The sequence below is a fragment of the Hemiscyllium ocellatum genome, chromosome 16 (genome assembly GCF_020745735.1).
Source record: "Hemiscyllium ocellatum isolate sHemOce1 chromosome 16, sHemOce1.pat.X.cur, whole genome shotgun sequence".
Taxonomy (NCBI): Eukaryota; Metazoa; Chordata; class Chondrichthyes; order Orectolobiformes; family Hemiscylliidae; genus Hemiscyllium; species Hemiscyllium ocellatum.
The window spans coordinates 3,877,679-3,905,639 of NC_083416.1; the positions used below are offsets into that span (position 1 = coordinate 3,877,679).

General features: G+C 43.8%; 1 long non-coding RNA gene across 2 annotated transcripts in view; it reads left to right on the forward strand.

The window, feature by feature from the left end:
* Window positions 1–7,561: 7,561 nt before the first annotated feature.
* The window catches only part of LOC132823126 (uncharacterized), a 34,998-nt gene continuing 14,598 nt past the window's right edge, over window positions 7,562–27,961 (forward strand). Inside the window, exons 1-2 of one of the 2 annotated variants that reach the window (XR_009645498.1) lie at window positions 7,562–7,795; window positions 20,717–20,904. This is a non-coding gene — a long non-coding RNA (uncharacterized LOC132823126). The remainder of the gene's footprint in view (window positions 7,796–20,716; window positions 20,905–27,961) is intronic. The other variant, XR_009645499.1, reaches the window with a different exon arrangement.

Here is a 27,961-nt window from a genome sequence, read left to right on the forward strand (position 1 = left end):
AGTGGTCCCCAGGACCAAAGGCATGGCAAGAGGGGTCTGGGAAACAGAGAGTGCTCTCTAGCTGCACCCCCCCACCCTATCCTCACTTGCAGGCGGGAGGCTGCCAGGAGGAGAAGGGACAATGCACCAATCTCTCAGAATCTACTCCCAGGACAACTCAGCAAGTGCCAGCCCTCTATCTACCTGCATCCACCCCTCCTCCTCAAGTCAAGGGGGGGGGTCGAATTTCATTCCTTTAATAGTTCCACCCTTTCTGCTTAACTATAGGAATCATGTCAGCAATTTGTCAGTTCTTGGGCACGTTTCCATTTCTAACAAATTGCTTTATGTCACTAATAGCGCCTCTGCTATGTCTTTGCTCAATTATTTCATGAAACAAACAGGCCAATTCCCTCTGGAGAATGTGAGGACTGCAGATGCTGGAGATCAGAGTTGAGAGAGTGGTGCTGGAAAAGCACAGCAGGTCGGGCAGCATCCGAGGAGCAGGAGAATCGATGTTTCGGGCATAAGCCCTTCATCTAGATGATCAGACCCACTTCATGTAACGCAGCCAGGTTCTTTAGTCTCAAGTTGATATGACACAAAGCCAACCTGTGCCCGGGGAAGGGGGTGTTGGAAGAGGTGGGTACATTGTTGGCAAGTTTGGTATGATGCAGCAGCAAGTTCCATATCACTTGAGGTGTGTTACATAACAGTCTTCTGTTGCACTTTCTTTGATCTAGCTGATCAGTTCCAAGGTAATACATCAAGTTCAGTGCTAAGTATTTTAACCATTGTTCAGACTTTGCAAGATTAATTTGGGTCCCAATCATCCCAATGCAAAGGTCTACAATGCAGATAGTCACAGAGTCACAGAGATATACAGCATGGAAATAGACCCTATGGTCCAAATCATCCATGCTGACCAGATATCCGAAGTTAATCTAGTCCCATTTGCCAGCACTTGGCCCATATCCTTCTAAACCCTTCCCATTCATGAACCCATCCTGACATCTTTTAAATGTTGTAAATGTTCCAGTTGAGATGTTAACAGTTTAGAGGAACTTAGAGTCACACAGCATGGGAACAGACACTTTGGTCCAACTAGTCCACGTTGGATGGTCTAACTAGTCCACGACTATCATGTTCCCAAACTAAACTAGCCCCACTTGCATGCGTTTGGCCCATATCCCTCCAAACCTTCCCTATTCGTTACTTATCTAAATGTCTTTTAAACGATGTAACTGTTCCCACATCCACCACTTCCTTTGGCAGTTCATTCCATGAACCACCCTCTGTGTGAACAAACTTTTCCTGCTGTCCCCTTTTAAATCTTTCCCCTCTCACCTTAAAAATATGCCTCCAGTTTTGAACTCTCCCACCCCAGTGAAAAGATCCTTGTTATTCACCATATCTACGTCACTCATGATTTCATAAACCTTTATAAGGCTACCCCTCAACCTCCTACACTCCAGTGAAAAAAGTCCCAGCCTATCTTTACATCTGAAAAGCTCCATTGCCAGAAACATCCTGGCAAATCTGTTCTGAACCCAGGTTGGATGAGACAGGTTCAAGCCGAACCCCTTTCACCTTGAATTCCTCACATTAATAAGGCTGACAAAAAAGAAACACAAGAATCAAAAAAGATGTCAGTGTTCTAAATAATAGTAAAAGATTTCTGAATGAGATCCTGAAGTTAGTGTTCCCTGTAAATGATTAGTATGAGCGCGTCAGACGCTTTTCTGATATCCCATCACTATTGCATGAGTTTGTTTACATCTTTTCTGTGTGCATTCCTTGCGTCAATGTATCTTTGCTGCATATGAACCCATTGACATTTCACTGGGTCATTTTTGTTCAGTCTTGACGCAGGCTGAGATATTTATAACACTACAGAGAATTGTAAACACTCTGATAAAGCTGCAAAGTTACGTTGGTGCTCTGTGTGTATACACATGCTCCATCACCTTAACTGAACAGACCACTATTATAAACGGAAGTGAAAAGGTGTGAGACCAGATGTCATGACTTAACCTTTGAAAAGGAACAGGGGCCCGGTGGCTGAATTTGTTCAGCTTGCTCATATTGACTCAAAAGCAGCACACCTCCTGGATTTGTATTCTTCGGGGGCAGGCAATCTGTGCAATGCCCTTCTGCAGAGCAGAAACCTTGAACAGCTGGCCTGCATCGCAGTGAGCACAGGTTGGGATCACTTGTGATGAATTTTCCAGACTTTATTTTTTCTTATTAGCCCCTTCATTCCCTAATTTCACCCTTCCTGCGAGATTATCTGGCTAAAGTAAAGAGCAGGGGGAACATGATTTTATAAACCTCAATAAGGTCATCCCTCAACCTCCTAAACTCCAGTGAAAAAAAGTCCCGGTCTTTCCAGTCTATCTTTATGTCTCAAACCCTCTATTTCCAGCACCGCCCTAGACAGGTTCTGACCTGAACTCCAGATTCCTCACATTAACAAGGTTGACAAAATCAAATAAGAATCACATAAAATAAAATTTAAAAAGTGCATGCTCCTTTAGTGGCATATTTCACAATCTCGGCACACACCAAACAAAAACAATCTGAAAATGAGTTGTATATTGTTGAAACGTTAACTCCATCTTTCTCTCTATCCCTGTCTCTCTCCCCACACATGCAGCCAGACCTGCTGAGCTTCTCTGGCACTTCCTGTTTTTATTTCAGATCTTCAGCATCAGCAGCATTTTGCTTGTGACTGAGCTGGAAATCGTAACAAAAACTAAAATAACTTTTCCAGTTACCAAGGTGATCAATGAAATACCCTTTCTGTGTTCGGTTTCAAACAAAAGATAAATTGATCAGGTTTGTTAATACACGTAATTATTACCAACCAAACTTTATCTAATAAAGCTGCAATAATTGATTCATATTTGCTGTCAGTAATAGATGGATAGATTCTTTTCTCTCCAAATCTCTCCCAAATAAACACAACACAGAACAACCTCGGTTATCCAAACATCAATTATCTGAATTTTGGATTTTCCGAACAAGATTTCAAGGTCCTGTAAAAACGTTATCCGTTATCCGAACAACCAGTTATCAGAACAATCAGTATCCAAAGTTCTCCCTGCCTCTCGTTCGGATAATCGAGTTTGTTTTTTATATGTTTCAGGGAAAGAGAAAAAAAAACTCCACAGTGGTTGCTTTTCCAACAAACTCTTTGGACAATGTTTGTGTAATTTTTGAAGGCAGAAGGACAAGCTTTAGGCTGGGCCTCAGTTTGTGGTTCTGATGCCTGACACATGTCCATGCCAGTCAGACATCCCAATCCAACCTAATCCCATTTGCCAGCATTTGGCCCTTGTCCCTCTAAACCCTTCCTATGCATGTACCCATCCAGATGCCTTTTAAATGTTGTAATTGTACCAGCCTCCATCACCATCACATCCTCTGGCAGCTCATTCCATACACGCACCACCTTCTGCATGAAAAAGTTGCCCCTTAGGTCCCTTTTAAATTGCTCCCCTCTCACCCTAAACCTATGTCCTCTAGTTTCAAACTCCCCCAAACTGGGGAAATGACCTTGCTATCCACGCCCCTCATAGTTTTATAAACCTCTATAAGGTCACCCCTCAGCCTCTGATGCTCCAGGGAAAACAGCCCCAGCCTGTTCAGCCTCTCCCTGTAGCTCAAACCCTCCAACCCTGGCAACACCCTCATAAATCTTTTCTGAACCCTTTCAAGTTTCACAACCAGTTGCTAGTGGTGCACTGTAAGGAACTGTTTTGGGTCCACTGCTGTTTGTCATTTTTATAAATGACCTGGATGAGGGCATAGGAGGATGGGTTAATAAATTTACAGATGACAGTAGAGTTGTGGATAGTGCCGAAGGATGTTGTAGGTTACAGTGAGACATAGATAAGCTGCAGAGCTGGGCTGAGAGTTGGCAAATGGAGTTTAATGCAGAAAAGTGTGAGGTGATTCACTTTGGAGGGAGTAACAGGAATTGAGTACTGGGCTAATGTTAAGATTCTTGATAGTGTAGATAAGTGGAGAGATATTGGTGTCCACGTACATAGATGCCTGAACGTTGTCACCCAGGTCGATAGGATTGTTAAGAAAGCATACAGTGTGTTAGCTTTTATTGTCAGAGGGATTGAGTTTCAAAACAATGAGGTCATGCTGTAACTGTACCAAACTCTGGTGCGGCCCTACTTGGAGTATTGTGTACAGTTCTTGTCACCACATTATAGGGAGGATGTGGAAGCTTTGGATAGGGTTCAGAGGAGATTTACTAGGATGTTGCCCGGTATGGACAGAAGATCTTATGAGGAAAGGCTGAGGGACTTGAGGCTGTTTTTTTTGAGAAAGAAGAAGGTTGAGAGATGACTTAGTTGAGACATATAAGATAATCAGAGGGTTAGATAGGGTGGACAGGGAGAGCCTTTTTCCTCAGATGGCAATGGCTAGCCTGAGGGGCTATAGCTTTAATTGAGAGGTGATAGATATAGGACAGATGTCAGCGGTGGTTTCTTTACTCAGAGAATAGTAGGGGCGTGGAACGCACTGCCTGCAAAAGTAGTAGACTTGTCAACTTTAAGAGCATTTAAATGGTCATTGGATAAGCATATGGACATGAATGTAATAGTGTAGGTGAGATGGGTTTCAGATTGGTTCCACAGGTTGGCACTGTAATGTTCTATGTTCTAACTACAGTGTTAAGCAGCAAAAATGTAAGTAATTGGAACATACTTAGTGACTGAATGTGGACTATCTATTTAGATTGGAATCTTGGAAACTTTAGACAGTGGACGAAAGTTGGGAGCTTGGAAATCCATGTCACCAGCTTAATGGAGAGAGATTTGGTTGGTCTTTGGCTGGTAACTATGATTAAGTTTGAATTGTATTGGATGTGGTGTAATTCCTGTAGTTTGTTATATTGGAATTCAAATTATAAGATTGAATGCTTGGTTCACTGAATTTTTATGTATGTGGATTTCAAAATTCTTGTCTTATTGGGGCTGGCAAATGGGACTAGATTTACATCGAATATCTGGTTGGCATGGACAGGTTGGACCAAAGGGTCTGTTTCCATGTTATACAGCTCTATGACTCTCTGACTATATTCAGTCTGGAATGGCACTAATAGACTTTTGTGAAACGTTAATATTGTATAATAACGGGGCTTAAATTTACATTTGGATTTTGCAAGTGGGATTACTTAAACCAAGGTGCAAATATTTTAATTTGGCCCTTTTTCACTTTATGATTTATAAATAGTCTATGGAAATTCTGATCTGAGCACAGTTGTCTTTATCTAGTGGATAATACATTGAGGGATTCAGCTATCCAAATGACGATGCACGTCTATTGAGCAGGTAGCATCACTCATGAATATAATGTGGCTGGGGTATGTGACAATCTACCAAGGGGTGTATCCATGTGTACAGTACACTTCCTTTTACACATATGTATAAATGGGTGCAGCATGGATCACTTTTAATGAAATTACAGCAATTATGTAAATCTACCAGCCAAATAAAGACTAAACAGTCCTGGAATATCTGGGTGGGGAATCAACTCTTTATAGTTCCATGCTGTTAGCAAGCGTTAATCTCATTCACAATAAATTGAAACAAAAAAAGCTATCAGTTTTTACATTCAAATATTTGCCTGGGAAATTCTTGTTCAGTAAAGAGCTCATTCAAACTTTATTTCAGCTACATTTACAATGATAGTTGTCCCCAGCCTCACTTTCCTCGAGAATATCCAGCTTGTCGTGCCCCAGGAAAGGCTTGAAGAAGTTTTATCCATTTCACAAGGTGCTATGAGTATTTGAATGTGATGAAGCAGAGAATGTGAATGTACAAATACAAGGAGACCACTCTGCCTACTCTGCCATTCAATGTAGTCCATGGCTGATCTGATTTTAACCTCAGCTCTCCATTCCAGCCTCTCCCACTGATAATCTTTCATCCCCCTTTAGTAATCGAGAATGAATCTACCTCAAAGGAACAGAGGAAGGCAGTCAGAGCAGTGTGGCCACCACTAACCATCCCTCCAATACTGAACGGGAGAGATCCCATTTACTCTCTAGTATCCGGTTCACAATTGAATGGGGCTGGGAGATAATTACAAAAAAAAAAGTTAGGTACAACTTTTTTTGTAATTATCTCTCTGCCTTGTTTAATCAGATTATAGATCATCCTTTCACTTGTTATTCAGCTGTAGGCGCTTTACTCACACCATCTGACACTCTTGATCACCGGTAAAGGCTTAATATTTGAGACTCCACTCACACCATTGTACAATCTTTTACACTGTTTCCCCCACCCTGGGCTTCCACTTTTTCCCAACGGCAAGTCTCGAGGCACTCGACACCTTCCCGGACATTCCTCCTCCACTTCGGGCAGTCTTGGGCCAGTGATTCCCAGGTATCTGTGCATGACAGAGAGAGAGAGAGAGAGACAGAGAGACAGAGAGAGGGACGGAAAGAGAGACACAGAGAGAGACAGAGAGAGACAGACAGACAGACAGAGAGAGAGAGAGAGCGAGAGAGAGAGAGAGAGAGACAGAGGCAGAGAGACAGACAGAGAGAGAGACAGACAGAGAGAGCGAGACAGAAACAGAGAGAGAGAGACAGAGAGAGACAGAGAGAGAGAGACAGACAGACAGACAGACAGAGAGAGAGACAGCGAGAGAGAGAGAGACAGACAGACAGAGACAGACAGAGAGAGAGACATACAGAGACAGACAGACAGAGAGAGAGAGACAGAGAAACAGAAAGAGAGATTGTGTGTGTGTGTGAGAGTGTGTGTGTGTGTATGTATGTGAGTGAGTGCGCACGTGTGTGGCTGTGTGCGTGCGTATGTTTATGCGTGTGTGTCTACCTTTGATCTCTCTGCCTGTAAATTCTGCGCTTGTGTGCTTCTCTGTCACTTCAGCTGATGAAGGGTAGCGTTCAGGAAGCTTGTGATTTCAAAAAAACCTGTTGGACTATAACCTAGTGTCATGTGACTTCACACTTTCTGTTGGTTGAGATGGTAAACTGAAGCCTCAGTGTATATAAAATATCCCATTTATTGCTGAGACGCATTGATGAGTTATTCTGAATGTTACAGTCCTTGCAGTTCCCTGAACCAAACCACTGGAACAGAACACATGGTCTAATTGTGAACATGGAACCGTACAGCACAGGAACGGCCCACAATGTTGTGCCGAACATGATGCCAAATTAAACTAATCCCTCGGGTCCATATCCCACCATTCATCACCATGTCTATGTGTTGTATGTGGGAGATTGCTGTGTACAAAATGGCTGTTCCATTTCTCATGCTGCAATAGTGGCTGTACCTTCATTGACTGTAAAGTGGTTGGGTGTGGACTGAGGCTGGGAAATGCATGATGTCAATACAAGTCATCTCCTTCTGGACTGCAACAAGATCAGGATCTCGTACTGCCTGTGGATGTGAACAAAATACCAACAGGAAACACGGAGCACGCACAAACTTGGAGCTGTTTAGGCAATCCCTCAATGTGTACCAGGTCATTAACTGCGTAACTCTGTACATGTAACTCTCAGTGTAAACATGTGAGGAATGTAGGAGGGTGATGATTAAACTGAGACACTTGACTTCACCCAAAATCAGTAATCAAAGTAACTCCTGTCAGACTTTAAAACTGGCGAGTGAAAAGCCAATGGAACATGGGATTTTTTTATAGCAGTGAAAAATCCAAGTAGAAGTAGCTACAAAAGAGTAAAACATGTTTTAACCTTTACCTTTGGAACAGACACCCAGGATTGCAACACGCTGTCTACAAGAAAACCCAAGAGTTTGCGGTGAGTTGGTTAAAGCGTGCCCCGTCCAGGAGAAAGGGAACCCCAGCAGGTCCATGTCTCAAGAAATGACCGTAATGTTTAACATTTTAATGACATTTCTTTATTTTTTACTTTTATGCAAAGAAGACTGTAGTGCTGAACTCATTAAACTCATTTCTTTACTCCTCTATTTCTATAGCTAAGATTTTGTACCTAGGTACTTTTGCACGCACACACACACAGACACTCACACATGCACATTGTCTCGCACACATACACTCTCTCGCGCACACACTCTCTCACGTGCACACTGTCTCATGCACATACACTCTTGCGTACACACTCTCTCTTGCATGCACACTGTCTTGCGCACACACACTCTCTCACGTGCACACTGTCTCACGCACATACACTCTCGCGCACACACTCTCTCTCTCGCGTGCACACTGTCTCACGCACATACACTCTCTTGCGCACATTCTCTAGCGTGCACACTGTCTCACGCACACACACCCTCTCGTGCACACACTGTCGCTTGCGTACACTGTCTCGCGCACACCCACTCTCTCTCGCGTACACTGTCTCGCGCACACATTCTCTCGCACGTGCACACTCTCTCGTATGCACACTGTCTCGCACACATAAACTCTCTTGTGTGCGTACACTCTCTCATAGGCACACACTCTCTCACGCACATACTGGTCTCACATGCACTCTCTTTCACACACACACTCTCTCACACACATAGTCTATCTCACACACACACACACACATTGTCTGCGTGAGGTGACATTATACACTTTTCACTGTACGCCTGTACCCCATACTTGAGTACACGTGACAATAAAACCTAAATCTAAATCTGTGTCAAAATACAGGCCCCAGTCAAACTGCTCTGAAATGGAACAGCAGGAGAACTGAATGGATGTAAAACTGAAATGGTTTCCTGATTTGTTGCTGCAGAGTCACCCAGTTGGCAGTGTTTTGCAATCATATACATTTTCTGAATGCAACATTGAGGCTGAGTTCTGAGGCGCCTAAGCAGAAGCATGCAAATTTATCCCTTTTTATTCTCCTGCAATGGTTAGACACACATTGCTAATTGATGACCCAGCATTTCTGCTGCAATATTTCCTGGAATGTGTGGGAGTCCACTGTAAGTTGTTAATACTGGCCCGAAGAAGGGTCACTGGACTCTCTCTGTGTTCTCTCTCTCCACAGATGGTGCCAGACCTGCTGAGTTAATCATCTGATGTCGCTCACAGGTCAGGGTGACTCTCTCTCACTCTCAGGGAGAGGCAGTAGGTGGCTGTACAGACCGATGGAGCTATCTCAGGCTCTGTTGCACTGGGGGCAGAAGGGGAGTCATAGGAAGGGGTGAATGGGACATTGGGGTGACAGCGTACTGCTTACACTGTTTCCCCCCGGCTTCTGCTTTTTCCCAATGGCAGGCCTCGAGGTACTCAACGCATTCCCGGATGCTCCTCCTCTACTTCAGATGGTCGTGGGCCTGATTCCCAGGTGTCTGTGCATGAGAGAGAGTGTGAGTATGTGTGTGTAAGAGAGAAAGACAGTGTGTGTGAGGGAGAGAGAGTGTGTGTGTGAGAGAGAGAGAGACAGTGTGTGTGTGTGTGTGTGTGAGAGAGAGAGAGTGAGAATGTGTGAGTGTGTGAGAGAGTGTGAGAGAGAGAGTTTGTGAGAAAGTGTGTTTGTGTGAGAGAGAGTGTGTGAGAGAGAGTGTGTGTGAGAGACTGTGTGTGTGTGTGTGAGAGAGAGAGACAGTTTGTGTGAGAAAGTGTGTGTGTGTGTGAGAGAGAGAGTGTGTGAGAAAGAGTATGTGTCTGTGAGAGAGTGTGTGTGAGAGAGAGTGTGTGTGTGAGAGAGAGTGTGTGTGAGAGAGACTGTTTGTGTGAGAAAGTATGTGTGTGTGAGAGAGAGACAGTGTGTGTGTGAGAATGTGTGTGCATGTGTGTGTGAGAGACAGACAGTGTGTGTGTGTGCATGTGTGTGTGAGAGACAGACAGTGTGTGTGTGAAAATGTGTGTGTGTGAGAGAGAGAGGCAGTGCGTGTGAGAGAGAGTTTGTGTGCGAGAGAGACAGTTTGTGAGAGTGTGTGTGTGAGAGAATGTGCATGTGTGTGAGAGAGAGTATGTGTGAGAAAGTGTGTATGAGAGTGTGAGAGAGAGTGTGTGTGTGTGAGAGTGTGTATGTGAGAGAGAGACAGCGTGTGAGAAAGTGAGTGTGTGTGTGAGAAAGAGACAGTGTGAGAAAGTGTGTATGTGTGAGAGTGTGTGTGCATGTGTGAGAGAGAGAGACTGTGTGTGAGAAAGTGTGTATGAGTGTGTGTGAGAGAGTGTATGTGAGAAAGAAAGAGAGACAGTTTGTGTGAGTGTGTGTGTGTGAGAGAGTGTGTGTGTGAGAGCGAGACAGTTCGTGAGAGTGTGTGTGAGAGAGTGTGTGTGTGTGAGAGAGAGTGTGTGTGTGAGAGAGAGAGACAGCGTGTGTGAGAAAGTGTGTGTGTGTGAGAGAGACAGTTAGTGTGAGAAAGTGTGTATGTGTGATAGTGTGTGTGTGCGTGTGTGAGAGAGAGAGAGAGACAGTGTGTGTGCGAAAGTGTGTGTGAGAAAGTGTGTGTGAAAGAGAGTGTGAGAGTGTGTGAGAGAGAGAGTATGTGTGTGTGAGAGAGAGTGTGAGTATGTGTGTGAGAGAGAGTGAGAGAGAGTGTGAGTGTGTGTGTGGGAGAGAGAATGTGATTGTATGTGTGAGAGTGTGAGTGTGTGTGTGAGAGAGAGTGTGAGTGTATGTGAGAGAGAGTGTGAGTGTGCGTGTGTGAGAGAGTGTGAGTGAGAGTGTGAGTGTGTGTGTGAGAGAGAGACAGCGTGTGTGAGAAAGTGAGTGTGTGTGTGAGAAAGAGACAGTGTGAAAAAGTGTGTATGTGTGAGAGTGTGTGTGCATGTGTGAGAGAGAGAGAGAGAGACAGTGCGTGAGAAAGTGTGTGTGAGAGAGTGTATGTAAGAGAGAGAGAGAGAGACAGTTTGTATGAGTGTGTGTGTGAGAGAGAGAGACAGTTTGTGTGAGAAAGTGTGTGTGTGAGAGAGACTGTGCGTGAGAAAATGTTTGTGTATGCGTGTGTGTGAGAGAGAGAGATAGAGACAGTGTGTGTGTATGTGAGTGAGTGTGTGTGTGTGTGTGAGTGTGTGAGAGAGTGTGTGTGCGAGAGCGAGACAGTTTGTGAGAGTGTGTGAGAGAGAATGTGTGTGTGTGTGAGATGTGTGTGTGTGAGAGAGAGAGACAGCGTGTGTGAGAAAGTGAGTGTGTGTGAGAGAGAGACAGTTAATGTGAGAAAGTGTGTATGTGTGATAGTGTGTGTGCGTGTATGAGAGAGAGAGACAGTGTGTGTGCGAAAGTGTGTGTGAGAGAGAGTGTGAGTGTGTGTGTGAGAGAGAGAGTGTGTGTGTGAGAGAGAGAGTGTGATTGTATATGTGAGAGTGTGAGTGTGTGTGAGAGAGACAGCATGTGAGTGTATGTGAGAGAGAGTGTGAGTGTGCGTGTGTGAGAGAGAGTGTGAGGGAGAGAGAGTGTGAGTGTGTGTGTGTGTGGGAGAGAGTGTGTGTGTGTAAAAAGATAACATTCCTTTTTGGTTGTGACATTGGCAACAATTTCCTGCATATTGCAGGATTACCTTCCACCAATATTTACTGTTGGCCTGAACATTTAGTGGTTAGCACTGCTGCCTCACAGTGCCAGGGACCTGGGTTCGATTGCACCCTCTGGTGACTGTCTGTGAGGGATGTGCAGGTTAGGGTGGATTGGCCATGGGAAATTACCCACAGTATCCAGAGATGTGTAGCCTAGGGGGGTTAGCCATGGGAAGTACAGGGTTACAGGATAGGCGGGGGTTTGGGTGGGATGTTGTTTGGAAGGGCGGTATGGACTCAATGAGCTGAATGGCCTGCTTCCAAACTGTAGGGATTCTATGATTTGCATTAAAAATCTGAATTTTACAATTTGTATGTTGTAACTCACTCACAGTATCCATTAATCCAAATGTAGAGATATATATAAAAACCAACTGAGCCCCTCAATTAGATTCCAGCCTGTAATTCAGTTCGTATTATCCACTACTGTACAAATAAAGAATCACAGAAGTTGATTAGATTCAAGATTGTAACTCACTTTGATATGACCATTAGCTTTCCATAAAAATTCTAAATCCTACAAAAAACATTTCCAAAAATAACGGCTAGGATTGTGACGCCAACTAGAAAACATAGAGTAATTCCTGGCTCTCTCCATGGGAATATAGATGTCCTCAAACAACATCGCTTCAGGCCAAATAAATCACACACACCCCCCACCGATTGGTGTCCATAAGGGAGATTGTCTTTGTCTCATTGTGTACAGACTTCCCCAGAGAGTTATAAATCAGGAGAGGCTGACAGTTCATGTTCTGAGAATCAAAACAAATTGTGAGTCAAAGACATGGCAGAGGATGGGGGATGGTGGCAGAGTAGAAATAATTTGGTGCAAGCCCAAGTTTAATTAATTTGGGTGGCATGGTGTCTCAGTGGTTAGCATTTCTACCTCACAGCGTCAGGGACCTGAGTTTGATTCCACCTTCGGGCGACTGTCTGTGTGGAGTTTGCACATTTTCCCCATGTCTGATGGGTTTCGTCCAACAGTCCAAAGATGTGCAGGCTAGGGTGGATTGGCCATGGGAAATTGTCCACAGTGTGCAAGGCTGTGTAGGTTTGGGGGTGTTAGCCATGGGAAATACAGGGATAGGGTAAGCAGTTGGGTCTTGGTGGGATGTTCTTTGGAGGGTTGGTGTGAACCGATGGGCTGAATGGCCTACTTCCACACTGTAGGGATTCTATGAAGTGAAAGTTGAATTTCAATGGATACAGTCACCCAATCACAATGGGTTAAAGCATAATTAGTGACAGAACTACAAATTATTGCTATTGCAAAATATTTATTTAAAAATTAATATGGCTCCATGAACATTGATACAATGTGTCTGTAACTGGAGTGGTTGATGAGACAAAGAAGGAAGTTGCATTGATAGACCATCTTATCAAGTCAAAGATGCTGCACAATCAACCTGTCGCTTAGCAACTACATCGTCGTCATGTCCGCCAATACACCAAGGCATATACAGTAGAGTATCACAAAGAGCAGATGAGCTGAGTGGCTGGATCATCTGTTTTTGGAGACTTTTTCTCTAATCAACCCGTTCAGAGATGTGATTACTCACCTGTGGATCAGATGGATGGGACTTGAACCCAGGCCTCCTGGCTCAGAGATAGGGACACTACCACTGCACCACAAGAGCTTTCTATGTTTTTGCAGATAATTGAAGGTTTGTTAAAAAATTTCCTTGAGAACTCCGCCTACACAGGCAGACAAAGCCTCTCACGTTTGTGACTGTAGTAGTCAGCAATTTTTTCGAATATCTATTTTATCCATCTTATTAAGATAGAGGGAGTCACAGTGTAAAATGAATGAGCTCAAAGGCCACCCAGGATTTCAGCAAAGAGTGGAATAGCCTGACTTGCCCCAATGTTCCTACACGTCAATTGTCAGCATCACCAAATCCCCACCCTCGCTCTGTAACCCTGCATTTCCCGCAGCTAGCCCACCTCTCCCTGGACACTGTGGGACAATTTAATATGGCCAATCAACCTTACTTTGCACATCTTTGGACTGTAGGAAACCCACGCAGACACTGGGAGAATGTGCAAACTCCACACAGGCAGTCACCCGAGGCTGGAATCAAACCTGGGTCCCAGGCGCTGTGAGGCAGCAATGCTAACCACTGAGCCAGTTGAAATCAGGCTAGATCAGTCCTGAGGCCTTATTTCAAAGGGATGTACATCATTCAGATTTAGGGTTTAGTCAGTCAATGTATCACCCCACGTGGCACAAGGTCAAGTAGAAAACTATAGGTTCAATTCTCAGTCTTCACTTGGATCCACTGGATCAGCAGCTATCCTTATCATCACCTGCATGAAGAAAGTTGGGAAATACAGCTCAAGTTCCAGCTCCCTATTGGTGAAGTGGCTCCACAGCAGCAGAGACCCGGGTTCGATTCCAGCCTCGGGCGACTGTCTGTGTGGAGTTTGCACATTCACGTGTGTCTGTGTGGGTTTCCTCCGGGTGCTCTGGTTTCCTCCCACAGTCCAAAGATGTGCAGTGTGTGTGGATTGGCTGGGCTAAATTGCCCATAGAATCCAGGGATATGCAGGTTATGTGTGTTAGCCATGGGAAATACAGAGATGGGGTGTGAGTTTGGGTGTGATGCTTTTCGGAGAGTCAGTGTGGACTCGATAGGCTGAATGGCCTGTTTCCACACCGTCAGGATTCTATGAGCTAAAACTTCTGCTGAGATGTGTATGTGTGAGGAACAAAAGAGGGACATGTGTTTAGAACGCATTATGCAGGATTTCAAGTCTAGTAGAGAGAGCCATTTCCTCACATTGAGAAAGGTCTGACATACAGCAATGAAATAATGATGGGATTAATCTGTTTTAGGTTTGAATGAGGGTTAACTATTGGCCAGGAGATATGGACTCTTCCGGTCTGTTGAGTACTGCCATTGGGAACTTTGAGTTGCCTGAGCAGATGGAGTCTTTGTAAAGCAGAGTATAAAAGCTCCCACAGTACTCTGCTGGCACATCATTGTAAATGGTACACCCCTGTGGGACTTGAACTCACAACCCCCCAGAGCCAGAAGCTCCAAAAGCTTGTGATTTTAAATAAACCTGTTGGACTATAAACTGGTAGCCTGTGACTTTGTTCACTCCAGTCCGACAACAGCACCTCCACATCTTAGTGATGTTGATTTTAATTTGATCCTTTGTGATCATCTTCTTTTGCCCAGTTCACAAAACAGACATTACCCCATGTAAGAGTGGACAGATGTAGCGCTGGAAAAGCACAGCAGGTCAGGCAGCATCAAAGGAGTAGGAGAGTTGACAATTTGGGCATGAGCCCTTCATCAGGAAAGTCATCAGGAATGGGCCTGATGAAGACCTTATGCCCAAAATGTCGACTCTCCTGCTCCTCAGATGCTGCCTGACCTGCTGTGCTTTTCCAGCACCACACTCTCCACTCTGATCTCCAGCACCTGCAGACTTCACTAACTCCATACCCATGTAAGAGTTGACCTGTGACATTTGGCCTAAAACCTTTGCCTCAAAAATGTGACTATTACGCTAGCATTTGTGGGCAGCATGGCGGCACAGTGGTTAGCACTGCTGCCTCACAGCGCCAGAGACCCGGGTTCAATTTCTGCCTCAGGCTACTGACTGTGTGGAGATGCACATTCTCCCCGTGTCTGCGCGGGTTTCTTCCTACAGTCCAAAGATGTGCAGGTCAGGTGAATTGGCCATGCTAAATTAGCTGTAGTGTTAGGTGAAGGGATAAATGTAGGAGAATGGAGTCTGGGTGGATTGCGTGTTGGCAGGTCGGTGTGAACTTGTTGGGCTTACAGTTTCCACACTGTAAGTAATCTAATCTAATCATTTAAGTAATGCCACATAATCTTACTTAACCGTACGCTGCATTGTCATAGAACATGACCATCTCAGAGCCACCAATTCCAACTAGAATTTTGTCACCCACTCTGTAATTTTACAATACGCTGAATAAATAAGCTAATGAATAAAGCTCATTTAACATTTTATACCAGAATAACTCAGTTGCATGTGCTCCAGAATATTACCAAACATTTACCTAAGGTCTACTCCCTTAACCTGGGCTGAATGCACTGTGCTGTCAGGGTAGCACAGTGGCTCAGTGGTTAGCACTATAGCCTTACAGCACCAGGGACCTGGGTTCAATTCCAGCCTTGGGTGACTGTCTGTGTGGAGTTTGTGAGTTCTGTGTGGGTTTCCTCCCACAATCCAAAGATGGGCTGGTTTGGTGAATTGGTCATGCTAAATTGCACATGCAGTGTCCAGGTATGTGCATTTATCAGGGGTAAATGTAAGGGAATGTGTCTGGGTGGGTTGCTCTTCAGAGAGTCAGTGTGGACTTGCTGTGCCAAATGGGCTGTTTCCACACTGTAGGGATTCTATTCCAGTTGCATTGTTCAAAGTGGAATCTTCTCTGTGAGATGAAGTTTGGTGAGACATTTTAAGCGAAATGGGCTGGCTTGAGAAAGAACATTAATTCCTTCCAGTGTCCCATTGATATTCCTTTCTTGAATTTATCAAAAAGACTGAAATAAAAATTGGAAGTGTCAGTGAAAATCAACAGGTTTAGCAGCACTTAATAGGAGGAAAACAGAGTTAATGCTTTGAGTCCACGATGACACCTCTTTGGGGAACAGCAAGATTGGATGAAGGGTGAACTAATCTTTGTCACAAACAAAATCAGAAGTTGCTGGGAAAAACTCAACAGGTCTGGCAGCATCTTCTTCACAACTGATGAAGGGTCACTGGACCCAAAATGCTGAGTCTGCTTTCTTTCCACAGTCTCACAAACTTGATTGAGTTTTTTGAAGAAGTAACAAAGAAGGTTGATGAGGGCAGAGCAGTAGATGTGATCAATATGGACTTCAGTAAGGCATTCAACAAGGTTCCCATGGGAGAATGATTAGCAAGGTTAGATCTCTTGGAATACAGGGAGAACTAGTCATTTGGATACAGAACTGGCTCAAAGGTAGAAGACAGAGGGTGGTGATGGAGGGTTGTTTATCAGACTGGAGGCCTGTGACCAGTGGAGAGCCACAAGGATCGGTGCTGAGTCCTCTGACAGAGAAAGAAGTACAGACAGAAGGGGAATGAGAGGGGGACAGAAAGAGGGGAGACAGAGAAAGGGGAGACAGAGAGAGGGGGGAAGAGAGAGGGGGACAGAGAGGGGAGATAGAGAGAGGGGGACAGAGAGAGGGGGTCAGAGAGAGGGGGACAGAGAGAGGAGGACAGAGAGAGGGGGATAGAGAGAAGGGGACAGAGAGAGGAGGCCAGAGGGAGAGGGGAGACAGATTTTGATGTGAGCATAAGAGATACAGTTAGTAAGTTTGTAGATGACACCAAAATTGGAGGTGCAGTGGACAGCGAAGAGGGTTACATCAGATTACAACAGGATCTGGACCAGATGGGCCAATGGGCTGAGAAGTGGCAGATGGAGTTTAATTCAGATAAATGTGAGGTGCTGCATTTTGGGAAAGCCAATCTTAGCAGGACTTATACACTTAATGGTAAGGTCCTAGGGAGTGTTGCTGAACAAAGAGACCTTGGCGTGCAGGTTCATAGCTCCTTGAAAGTGGAGTCACAGGTAGATAGAATAGTGAAGAAGGTGTTTGTTATGCTTTCCTTTATTGGTCAGAGTATTGAGTACAGGAGTTGGGAGGTTAGGCCACTGTTGGAATATTGCATACAGTTCTGGTCTCCTTCCTATTGGAAAGATGTTGTGAAACTTGAAAGTGTTCGAGAAAGATTTACAAGGATGTTGCCAGGGTTGGAGGATTTGAGGGTGGGGCTGTTTTCCCTGGAGCGTCAGAGGCTGAGGGGTGACCTTATAGAGGTTTACAAAATTATGAGGAGCATGGATAGTGTGAATAGACAAAGTCTTTTCCCTGGGGTGGGGGAATCCAAAACTATAGGGCGTAGGTTTAGGGTGAGAAGGGAATGATATAAAAGAGACCTAAGGGGCAATTTTTTCATGCAGAGGGTGGTACGTGTATGGAATGAGCTGCCAGAGGAAGTGGTGGAGGCTAGTACAATTGCAACATTTGAGACGCATTTGGATGGGTATATGAATAGGAAGGGTTTAGAGGGATATGGCCGGGTGTTGGCAGGTGGGACTAGATTGGGTTGGGATACGTTTTCGGCATGGACGGGTTGGATCAAACAGTCTGTTTGCATGCTGTACATTGCTATGACTCTATGTTGCCAGACCTACTGAGTTTTTCCAGCAAATTTCTAATTTTGTTTCTGATTTCCAGCATCTTTGTTTTATTGTTTAGTCTTCATCACATCATGCTCTCTCACAGTCACTGCATTGACTACATTTGGTAAGTTAGCTTTTGCATGCAAGACATTTTGACATCTTCAGGCCACATGATATCGCTCCTTTTTCACAAAGTACCTCGAAGGTTTCTGGTGCATTTATGCAGGGACAAATTTGAATGTTGAAATCATATCGAACTATCCATGATGCTTGATCCTGTCTTCAAACATTTACCCTTCAATGTGCTTCTCCTAAACGGTACTCCTAACACTGTTTCCATCACTCACCATAACAAGAGCAAAACAAATTCATTTTCTTCAGTCATTGGGAGGTTTTAATGAACAGCCTCCAACATCAGATGATTGAGCTGTTTACACCTCGTAAATTATTTACCAAAGGATTAATTAAACTGAGTCCAGTGCTTGCAATTTATTGAATTACCCTGCTCCCTGGGGATGATGCTGGGATTCACAGGCACTCTGTACTCATTGTCCTGAGCACTTCCTTTTTAATCTTTGTTTTGCGTGCCTTGCATTCAACCTGTTGACTGGAAAGGCCGGGGTTTGGTCATCTTGCAACTAAAAATACCCAGAGCTGATGAGCAGCCAGGAGGTGATGGAATCTGGGACAACAAGTGAACAGTAGATTATGCCAGGTCAGACCGATTCACTTTGAACCCCTCAGCTGACTGTGCTGACTCCCTGATTTCCTGGGTTGGTATGTTTTTTTTCTCTTTCCTGTTAGTGCCCAGTTTGTCTCTGTGGTGACAGTCTCATTCTCTGATTTTTAAAATTTGACTTATTATTGTCACATGCACCTAAGTACACTGAAATGTTTTGTTTTGTGTGCAGATCACGCCAGACAAAGTGCATCAGGGTGATAGGGCAGAGTGAGGAATACAAGGTGGCTGCAGAGAAGGTACACAGAGAGTGAGATCAACATTAGATTTGAAATTTGAGAGGTCCATTCAGAAATCTAATAACAGCGGGGAAGAAGCTGTTCTTGAATCTGTCGGTGCGTGTGTGTTTAAGCTTCTGTATCTTCTGCCTGGAGGAAGAGGTTGGGAGAGATTATAACCGGGGTGGGAGGGGCCTTCGATGATGTTGGCTGCCTTCCTGAGGGAGTGGGAAGTGTAGATGGAGTCAGTGGGTGGAAGGTTGGGTTTGTGTGATGGACTGGGCTGTGTTCACCACTCTCTGTAGTTTCTTATTGTGCTGGGCAGAGCTGTTGCTGTACCAAGCTGTATTGAGTCCAGATCGAATGGTTTCTATGGTGCATCTGTGAAAATCCATCAGGACAGAGACGACTGACTTGACGGCTGTCCAGTCATTTTGCAGTAACTTAGTAAATACAGCCCCCAATGGGGAATGTTGAGGGGAGTGGGGACAGAATGCTTGACTACTTTGTATTCTTGCCTGTCCAAAAGGGAGAGAGAGAAAGGTGAATCAGCCCTGAGTTAAAGGCAGATGGAACATGGATGTCATGTCAATGTTTATAAATCACTATGGTTACAATCTTCTGGCATGACCAGGAACCTTGGGCATGAATTACAACACTGTAACTCATTGCCAGACAACTGGTTTGTCATTTGATACTAACCGCACATTACAAAGTATAAAAACAATAAAGCTTAATGCTGATAAATGAAAATGATCCACAAACAAGATTTATACAGTTGAAATGAAAGCATTAGCTTTCCAGCAAAATATAGCATCTGACCAAAATTGAAAAAGAACAATATCTTAAATGAATTACTGATTGCTATTACCTAATATAGACAGAACATTAGGTATAGCAATACAAAAGATACCTTAGACACAAAGGAATATTTCACCTGGTAATTTATTATCAATAAACAACAGGACACCCCGTAAAACACAATGTAACAATAAATACAGAAATATTAGTCCCTATAGAGAGATTACATGTATGTTTTGTTATTGTATCCAGCAACTTGCAGTTACATTTTTATAAAGGCCACAGATTTTGTGTGGTATTACTCAAGGACATTCTAGAATACTCTGCAGAATATTGTAAGTCTGGGGTGGACCAGAGTATTTTAGAGAGAAAGTAATAAGCTCTATGGGGGGCCTTTCTCTGGAGGTCGGATTCTCTGGAGTTCTCTTGAAATTAGGAATATTGGAACACAAAGACATGGAGAGAAGAGGGAACTCAAAGCTCACAGGAACAGAATTAAATCATTTGAGGCTGTTTGTTCATTCAATTAGATAATGGATGAGCTGTGCATTGAAGTAATGTACTTCCCTTTGATCAGGGACACTATTACCTACAAAACCTGCCAGTTGTAGGTTTGATAACATTAACTGTTTCAACATCCTCAGCCTTTCTGGCTGATTTCCACAACCCGTTCCCATGAAATTGCTCATCTTGAATCCATTCTCAAATAGTCAGACTCTGAGTTTCTCCATGTCTGTGCTTATAGTTGCTAAGAAGGTGTGTGTGATCACCTATCCAGCCAAGTAGGTAAATACAGATTTGCTTCAGGCATAGAAAGTTGCCATCACAACCATTTGTGATTAAAGTCCCACATCAGTGCAGTTAATGTACAAGTTCCACACCTCGGATAGGATTCCCAGATCTGAGGGTTGCCGCGCAGGGCGACAAGGGAACGTGGACATGAATGGACACTGCCTCAGAACTCCACAATGCCAACAGGAAGCAAGCAACCAATAGGAATAATCAAATGGCCTCACAAAATCAATTTACACTTGGAAAAGCTGCTGTCTTTGTGTCATAGAGAGTGATAGAGCTGTACCGCACAGAAACAGACCCTTCGGCCCAACTTGTCCATGTCAACCAGATATCCTAAATTAATCTAGCCCCATTTGCCAGCACTTGACCCATATCCCTCTAAGCTCTTTCTATTCACGTACCCATCCGGATGCCTTTTAAATTTGTTGTTGTTTTCAATCTTTGATTTTTAAAGTTCCAAAAACTTATCAAAACAATAATTACTGTTCCCAGAAATCAAGGAAATTGGCTCCAGGGCTGACAAATCCTCAAGGAAAGGAGCAGCTCTGACAGACACCACTCTCTCCTGTCCACCATTTTGTTTCCAGGACTTTGTAGAGACAACCCCTCCTGCAGCTTTGTGGGGAATCACCAGAGTCAGGAGGACAATAGCCCAAAGTGGGAGCCCCTGGGCCAGAAAGGTAGGTCCTGTGGCTCCTCTGTGCTATCCTAAACTGCTCAGCTTGTCTGCTTTCTTGCTTTCAGTATTTCTTTCACTTACCTCCATGCGCCTAGTTCACCAACCTGTCTCAACTGCACCAACTCTTGTTGGCGAAGCTGCTTACAGCCTGCGGCATCCTGTCTGTAATTGGATGATGAACCTAGAGGCAGCCATCTTGGAGGGCACTTCTGGTAGGTTTGTTGAGCTAGTTCTATCACCAGAGAAGGTGGGGTCAGAATTCCCATTTGGTCCTTACATTGGGAGCCCAGAGACTGTGGCAACAGCCCATCCATTGTGTTACAAAGAACGGGTTTTGTAGATGTGAATTGGCCACTTTTATACTGATAGTTAGGTATCAACTGCAAATGCCAATCTTTCCAGTGATGCTACTCCCAAGATTGATTTATTTTGAAATGTCAGGGGGTATCTCTCAGATGCATGTTCATGAGATGCACACAGGATCCATAACCTCCAAAGATCGGCACAGGTATCATAAGAAAACTCTTACCACCCAAGTCTATAACTGGTCTGAAACTAAAACAGAAATTACTGCAGGAAGTGGTAGAAGCAAACACAATTACAACACTTAAAGATATTTGGACAGGTACATGAAGAAGAAAGGTTTAGAGGGATATGGGCCAGGAGCAGGCAGGTGGGACTAGTTTAGTTTAAGAAACCTAGTTGGCATGGATAAGTTGGGCCGAAGGGTCTGTTTCCGTGCTGGATGACCCAAGGTCTGGCAGCATCAGTTGAGAGAAAAGCAAAGTTAACTTTGCAGGTCCAGTGACCCTTCTTCAGAACTGTTCTGTTGAGGCGTCAGAGGAGAGTCTCTGGATCCAAAACATTAACCCTGTTTTCTCTCTCCACAGATGATGCCAGACCTGTTGAGTTTCCCCAACACTTTCTGTTTTTAATTGCAGATCTCCAGCATCCGCAGTTCTCTGGGGTTTTTTTTTTGCCTGGATGTCTTGGATGTCAAAATGTGAGAAGCTGTCAATGTTTCTATGATTTCGGGTGGAGATAGGGTGAAGAAAATAGGCAATGTAATGGGGTGGGGGTTCTACACTTGAAATGTCTAGGGTGGCACAGTGGCTGGCACTGGGTTCAATTCCCACCTGTCTGTGTGGAGTTTGCACATTCTCCTTCTGTCTGTGTGGGTTTCCCCCCACAATGTGCAGGTCAGGTGAATTGGCCATACAACATTGCCCACAATGTTAGGTGCATTAGTCAGGGGTAAATATAGGGTAGGGGAATGGGTTTCTCTTCGGAGGGTCAGTGTGGACTTGTTGGGCTGAAGGGCATGTTTCCACACTGTAGAGAATCTAATCTTGATGGAGGTATTAATACTTTCAGAGCTTCCGTCCTCTGTGTTTTGGAGAATGGTGTTGCGTATATAGCAGCTCTCTAGAATTCGTCATGGGACTGATACAGAATCCCCTCCCCAAACCACACTTTGGTCTTTTCAGATCTCTATGAGGCTACTTTTCCAATCAAACAACTGATCTTCTTAGGCTTGGTGTCTTTTCTGGTCTGATTATGCCTCTGGGAAGTGCCTTGAGACACTCCATGAGGTTATAGGTGCTATGTAAATGCTGTCAATCAATGACAGCTTGAAAACGAGACTCTTTACTGAAACTCTCGATGCAGTATGGCGAGTTCTGTTAACTCTGAGACACACCATGAGAGCAATATTTCCAAGTGAAGGCATTTCTGAAGCACGATGAGATAAATATTTAAGCTGAGAACACAGAGTGAATTTACCAAGGCCTTGTGATACTGATCATTGTGTTTATATTGATCACACAGTAATCAAATCCAGTGTAACACATGCTGCGGTGTAGACTCTAACTATAACGAGCTTTTAATGATTCTAATAGCAATAATAAGTTAGGGGACTGTGTCTTTTTCCTGTCAATGCAGAAATGGCAAGTGGCAATGAACGATGGAATTAATAACACATCGAAATGAATAATTTAACATTTTGACCACTCCAAACTTTCTACAATTAAATGCAAGAGAAATGAGGCTTTATTTGATCTCTTTGCAATAAACCCACTATCTCATTTCTGTCCAATGTGCTCAGTCATACTGAAATTTTTATTTGAATTTTGAGAGGCACGTGTGCAAAAAAAACAATTTGAAAGAAGAAGAAAAATCTGATATCATATATTTAGCAAATTCACAACCTCAGGACGTCCCCAAAGCACTTTATAGCCAATGAGGTGTAGTCACTGAGGTAATGTTGGTGATCATTTTGAGCACAACAAGCTCCGCAGGCAGTAATGTGATCATAATCTAATTGAAGTAACTGCACTGAGGCCAGTGTCCTGTCACCAAGTCACTCTTTATTCGATAGCCTGTGATGAGCCAGTTCCGAGTCAGTCCTCAACTGAGGAGAAAGTGAGGACTGCAGATGCTGGAGATCAGAGCTGAAAATGTGTTGCTGGAAAAGCGCAGCAGGTCAGGCAGCATCCAAGGAGCAGGAGAATCGACGTTTCGGGCATAAGCCCTTCTTATGCCCGAAACGTCGAATTTCCTGTTCCTTGGATGCTGCCTGACCTGCTGTGCTTTTCCAGCAACGCATTTTCAGCTCAGTCCTCAACTGAGCCAATTATGATCTCTGGGCTATCTTTCTTCTTCCTTGTTTATATTTTTTTCCTTTTTTTTTCCTTTTTTTGGGAACTCACTGACTGTGGCCCAGCCAGCACATAATCAGTCCCCTAAACTGAAGAGATTGTCAAATCCTTTTTTAAAAAAATTTTATTTCTTAATTTTTTTTTCTTATCCCCACGCTACCGCCTAACTGCGGTAGTGCTTATATTTTCCCCAGCACCCATGGTGTGTGTGTGTGTGTGTGCAGGTGTAGGACACAGTGAAGGACAACAGGCATACAAATCTTTATTCAATTTCCACCACCAGAAAGAAGGGAAATACCCAAGTGGCCAGTGACAAGCAGTGTCCTTTGTTATTATTTTTTCTTTTTCTTCTTTTTTTCTCAGTTTTTGTCTCAACAGAGTTTGAACATTTGCAGAAGGCAGGCTGGATGTTCATGTGGCTTAGTGTCTTGAGTTCTATAATGGTTCTTGAAATAAGTCCACAAAGGCCAGTATCCTGTCATCAAGTCACATTTTATTCACATGTAGAAAGTCATTGACACTGATCCAGCTCTCTCAGAGACAGCTCTCAGAGTGAGCAGCACCTCTGACACTCATTTTTTTCTTTGTTTTCTTTTTCTTTTTTCCGTGTTGTGTGTGTGTGTGTGTGTGTGTGTGTGTGCGCGCAGGTGGGAGACACAGTGAAAGACAACAGGCATACAAATCTTTATTCAATTTCCTCCACCAGGAAGAAAGGAAACGCCCAAGTGGCCATTGATGAGCAGTGCCCGTCTTCTCTTGGTTATTTATTTTCTTTTTTCCTTCTTTCTTTTTTTTTCTTTTTAACCCCACACTACCGCCTAACTGCCTTAGTACTTATTTTTCCCCAGCACCCATGGTGTGTGTGTGTGCGCAGGTGTGAGACGCAGTGAGAGATACAAAGTGCACAAATCTTTATTCAATTTCCACCACCAGGAAGAAAGGAAATGCCCAAGTGGCCAGTGATGAGCAGTGCTCTTCTTCTCTTGGTTATATTGGTCAGCCAGGCTGATCCTGACTGGCTCAGATTAACAACCCTTCAGGCTCTCTGCCTGTATTCCTGATGAAGGGCTTTTGCCCGAAACGTCAATTTTCCTGCTCCTCGGATGCTGCCTGAATTGCTGTGCTTTTCCAGCACCACTCTAATCTAGACTCTGGTTTCCAGCATCTGCAGTCATTGTTTTTTTCTCAGGTTAACAACCCCAATCATGAATCTTGTAGTTAGTGAAGGCACTATACTAATGATCTTTTGTCATTGAAAAAAAAAATAAATATTGGCTGTGATTCCTTGCTCCTTTCCAAAAGTCTGGCGTGGGATCTTATGTAGTCATTTCAAAGGTTAGTTTAATGTCTAATTAAAAGGCAGCTCCTTTAAATATCTCAGCACTGCACTGGATCATCAGCTGAGGCGATGTATCCAAGGCTCTGATGTAGCATCGGGAGTGACCAACTTTAAACTCACAGTAAGGAGTGCTACCCATTGGATCAAACCCACACTTGGAAAAACTGCTCTTCATTTTACTCACTAACAGAAAACATGATGTCAATAGCATTGCAAAAATTACACCAGCCCCAATCTTAACCTCAAGGTGAGTTCAGAGTTCGAGTGGGAGTCAGGTGTCCCTTTGAGAAGTTCAGGGGTAATGTCCATGAATGTGCCTGTGCCTTTTTCACATGAGCATTTCTGTTCCCTGGCCAACATCCCTGCAGTGCGCCAGCGAAGCTCAGCGTAAGCTGGACAAACAGCACCTCATTTCCCACTTGGGGACCCAGCAGCCATAGGAGTTGGGGATGTCATGTTGAGGTTGAGCAGGACATTGTTGAGGCCTCTTCTGGAAGACAATGAGCAGCTCTCATGGCCCAGTTATAAGAAGGATATTATTAAGCTGGAGAGGGTTCAGGAGAGATTTACCAGGATGTTGCTGGAGATGGAAGGTTTGTGTTATAAAGAAAGGCTAGATAAACTGGGACTATTTTCACTGGAGCGTAGGGCATTGAGAGGCGACTTGATGGAAGTTTATAAAATAATGAGGGGTATAGATAGAGTTGATGGCAGTTGATATTTTTTCCCTAGGGTGGGGGATTTCATGACTGGGGGGGTCACATTTTTAAGGTGAAAGGAGAGAGATGAGGGGCAATGTTTTTTACACAGAGGGTGGTTCGTGTGTGGAATGAACTGTCAGAGGAAATGGTGGATGTGGGTACAATTTCAGCATTTAAAATCCATTTGGATTAGTGCAGGAACAGGAAAGGTGTGGATGATATGGGCCTAAAGCAGGCTGGTGGGAGTAGTTTGGCCTGGGATTGTGTTTGGAAAGTTTGAAGCAAAGGGTCTGTTTCTGTGCTGTGACCCTATGAAATCAGTTTCAGACAGCTGCCTGCCAATACATTTTTGACAGTGTAGCTTGAACAATATCTAGAGTAGTGCTGTACTACAAACAGTTTACTTAAATATTTTCCCTTTGTGTACTCAGGAGACATTGTGTATTGGATAGAGCTCAGTATAAACACAATTCACTGAAAAATACATAGTAACCTACTGATGGACAGCTGTGTAGTAACAGGCATAGCCTGACTGACCTTAATTCCAGGTAGTGAGTTAATCAATAGTCCAGTCTAGTGTTGTAAAGCATTCTACAGCTCAGGCAATGGTAGTATAGTGGAAATATTACTAGTCTCGTAATCCAGATACCCAGGCTCATGTCCCAGAGACATGAACTCACAGTAAAGACTTACCATATTTTAGCACTGAATTATCAACTAAACTCTGATACCACAAATTCCTGATGAAGGGCCTTTGCCCGAAATGTCAATTTTCCTGCTCCTCGGATGCTGCCTGACCTGCTGTGCTTTTCCAGCACCACATTCTTGACAGGTATTCAAATCCTACCTTAACAAATGAACTGGCTATGCTAAATTGCCCGTAGTGTTAGGTAGGGGGTAAATGTAGGGGTATGGGTGGTTGAGCTTCGGCGGGTCGGTGTGGACTTGTTGGGCCGAAGGGCCTGTTTCCACACTGTAAGTAATCTAATCTAATCTAAAAAAAAATGGGAAGGAAATCTAAGTGAGACTGCGTAATCCGTACTGTGTAATTGATTCTAACTACCCTCTGAAATAGGCTGGCAAGCCAACCCATGCTGATTAGGGATCTGCAACAGAAGCTAACGTTGTACATGACCATTTAAAGGAATCCTGGCTTCTAAACTTTACCCTCTTGACTTTAACCCTCTATAATAGTTTCTGTGTTTTTTATTTCCAATCAAGTATCTTTACGGTAAATAAAAACCGGAAGAACTGCTGATGCTATAAATCAGAAACAAATGAGGAAGGGTCACTCAACCCGAAACGTTAACTCTGATTTCTATCCACAGATGCTGCCAGACCTGCTGAGCTTTTCCAGCAACTTCCGTTTTCATTTCATAGAGTCATGGAGATGTACAGCACAGAAACAGACCCTTCGGCCCAACTTGTCCATGCCGACCAGATATCCCAACCTAATCTAGTCCCATTTGCCAGCATTTGGCCTATCTTGCTCTACACCCTTCCTATTCATGGACCCATCCAGATACCTTTTAGATGTTGCAATTGTACTAGCCTCCACCACTCCTGTGAAGTATTGTTTGTGGTATCAGAGTCTACTTGATAATTCAGCCCTAAAATATCTTACATCTTTACTTACATGTTCAGTGGGAACACAGTTAGTGCAGTGTAAAGAGCTTTATAAGGTCTGTGAGAGAGAGAAAGAGAGTCACAGTTAGTCCAAATCAAGTGATATCCTTGTTTTATGTATGCTATGCATTTATGGTGCGTTATTCGGCCACAAATTTAAGTCGTAGTCCAAACATTGCTTGTATTAAAGCACAGAACATTCCTAGTATCCAGGGGAAAGCAGAAATGGGAGTACCTAATAATTTTTTGTGGGGTTGAAAATGCTAATAGGGTGGTAAGTGAGTAAGGATTATTCAGTTCTAACCCTGCTATTAAACACCATTCTCTCTACATAGTGATTTACTGGCAATGGTCAATTAAGCCACCAAATGGAATGTAATCTATACTAATGCAAATGAAACAGCTGGAGCAAGCTCAACTGATCTCTGTTAATGCATCAGGTTTTATTCTGGTCTGGTGTTAACTCTCTCCCTGAAACAAAATTCAGGAAAACCACATTGAGGTCAGTAATGGGAGTGGAAGCTGGTAGTGAAATAAATTACTAAACTTATCGAATCAGTAAGCTGGGTACCACAGATCTGAGGCAATTACAAACATCACAGGCGCCTGTTTGACATTACAAGTGCTTAGGAGAATGTGAGGACTGCAGATGCTGGAGATCAGAGTCGAGAGTGTGGTGCTGGAAAAGCACAGCAGGTCAGGCAGCATCCGAGGGGCAGGAGCGTTGATGTTTCA